We start from the raw sequence: 2547 nt of genomic DNA on the forward strand, positions 1-2547 counted from the left end.
GGACGGATGGATGGATGAATAAATAAATAAAGTTTTAAAGAAATGCTTTGTCTCTGACTTTTTCTTGGTTGTTAATTGTATCAGTTTTCTCCCTATCACCCGGGTTCAAACCTTTATGCAACTTAAATTCCTTTTTCTCCCTCCTACCCTTGTATCTAAATAATTGCTAGGTCCTTTATGTTCTTTCCTTGAAATGCTTCTTGCATATGTCTCCTCCTTATTACTCCCCATGCTTTCTCTAGTTATTGGTTTTTATTACCTTTTTACCTGTCTTATCTTTATTAACTGGATATTTAATAACCTCCAGATCCTTCATTGATTATTACACTCAGAAATGATTTACCTTATCATAAATTCATACAGTATTTTGTATATATGTTTATATATTCCTCATGTTGATTCTTTTAATTACAGTTATTGCTGCATGATTTTAATTTCCATTATCCCTGTTTGATATTAGAAAAGACCTTTGCCTCATTCATTTATGTGAGCTTTAGAAGAATGATTATTGTACTTTATTGTGTACTTAGTTGCACTTAGTCTTACCTCAATAAATATTTGTAGAATAAATAACCTTATGAATCATAACTTGGAATGATGGCAGGAACATTTCACAATCTCAAAGGAAAGGACAGTTCCATCATATAAATTGGGCACATACATGTTAACTTGGCTTTAGTCTCAAGCCAACTTAAGTTGCTAGCCTACTTTGTACAAACTGAGGGAAAAATGACCAAAAGGTGTTGCTTATAAGGGTAGTTTCCCTGTGCCTTTTATGTAAATGTCCTCTTCTAGAGGGGATTGTTTCAACAGGCTTTGAATTTGAGAGGCAGTTTTCTTTTTTTAAATCTTTTTTTATTTATTTGTTTGTTTATTTTCATCCATATGCACATGTATATTTTTAAGTTGCAAAATTTTCTTCCACCCTCTCTTCCCACCCTCAGTGACAGTCAGATTAGCATTGCACATACATATTTTGATAAGCATGTTTACAGATTAGTTATTTTCTGTATGAAGAATTAGGATTAAGGGAAATAGATACATAAGGAGTAAGTTTCAGAAGTGTTCATCAGATTCTGAAAGATTTTTTATTTTGTGTTTTGTTTTTCTTTCTCTGGATGGGGATAGCATTGTCCATAATTAGTCTAATACAGTTGTCATAATCCTCTGAACTGCTGAGGTGAGCTGCTTCTATCCACGTTGTTCATTTCTCAGTGTTGTTGTTGATGTATACATTGTTCTCTTGATTCTATTCCTTTTGCTCAGCATCAGATCCCATAAGTCATTCCATGCTTTTCTAGAGTCTGATTATTTATGGTTTCTTATAGAACAGTGGTATTCCATAGTATTCATGTACCATAACTTATTTTGCCATTCCCCAATTGATGGGTATCCCCTCAATTTCCAATTCTTTGCCACTTCAAAAAGAGCTGCTATTAATATTTTGAAACATGCGGGACTTTTCCCTTTTTATAATTTCTTCTAGATAAAGAAATAGAATTGGAATTCCTGGGTCAAAGGGTATGACTAGTTTTATTACTCTTTGGACATAGCTCCGTATTACTCTCTTCACAAATTTACGTGTCATCCTTGTGCAGGGGCCATGCTAATCTTCTCTGTATCATTCCAATTTTAGTATATGTGCTGCCGAAGCGAGCACTCCATATTAGTCTCTAGAATGGTTGTATACATTCACAACTCCACCAACAATGAATTAATGTCCCAATCCTCCCACAACCTCTCCCAACATTGATCCTTTTTTCTTTTTCTCATCTTGGCCAATCTGATAGGTATGAGGTGACACCTCATTATTTTAATTGCATTTCTCTAATCAACAATTATTTGGAGCATTTTTTCATGATTATATATATATATATATATAGCCTTTAATTTCTTCGTTGTTCATATTCTCTGATCATTTATCAATTGGGGAATGAGAGGCAGTTTTCAAAGCAGAAGGAACATTATCTCAAGTCATCATTTAAAAATCAAGTAAGTCCTTGTATAAATACTCCTGCAGATTCATGGCATATTGTATAATTTTTTCCTAAATTTTAGCATTTTGATAAAGATCTAATTCATGTCAAAATGTCTTTGAGTGTGCACTATATCGTATATGAACAAGTGACCTGAACCTTGCTTGGAATAGCCTCATTGCCACATTTCTGAAAGGGAATCTAAGGAAACAGTAGGTTATATACGTGTGTGTGTGTGTGTGTGTGTGTGTGTGTGTGTGTGTGTGTGACTGACTGAGAACTGGTATCATTTTTACCCATAAATTCACATCAACAACAAAAAGAAAAACAAGTAATTGATTAAGTACATCCTATGAACCAGGCCTTGTACTTGTTGGCTTGACTTCAAGAACTATGTGGAATCACTTTTTTTTATTAAAAATAAAAACTTTCTTTTTTAAAATTAAATTATTTTTTCAATTAACAAACTTTCCTTTAACTTCTTACCTATTAAGAAAAAAAAATGTCTTGTTAATAAATATGCATATTCAGTCAAAACATATTACTACATTGACTATATCCAACAATGCTT

At 32.8% G+C, this 2547-nt stretch overlaps 1 non-coding gene across 1 annotated transcript; it reads right to left on the bottom strand.

Moving 5' to 3' along the window:
* Window positions 1–1553: 1553 nt before the first annotated feature.
* Window positions 1554–1660, bottom strand: LOC141494626 (U6 spliceosomal RNA). The gene has a single exon (XR_012470518.1). It is a non-coding gene; the product is annotated as a U6 spliceosomal RNA (small nuclear RNA).
* Window positions 1661–2547: the final 887 nt, after the last annotated feature.

The sequence above is a fragment of the Macrotis lagotis genome, chromosome 7 (genome assembly GCF_037893015.1).
Source record: "Macrotis lagotis isolate mMagLag1 chromosome 7, bilby.v1.9.chrom.fasta, whole genome shotgun sequence".
Taxonomy (NCBI): Eukaryota; Metazoa; Chordata; class Mammalia; order Peramelemorphia; family Peramelidae; genus Macrotis; species Macrotis lagotis.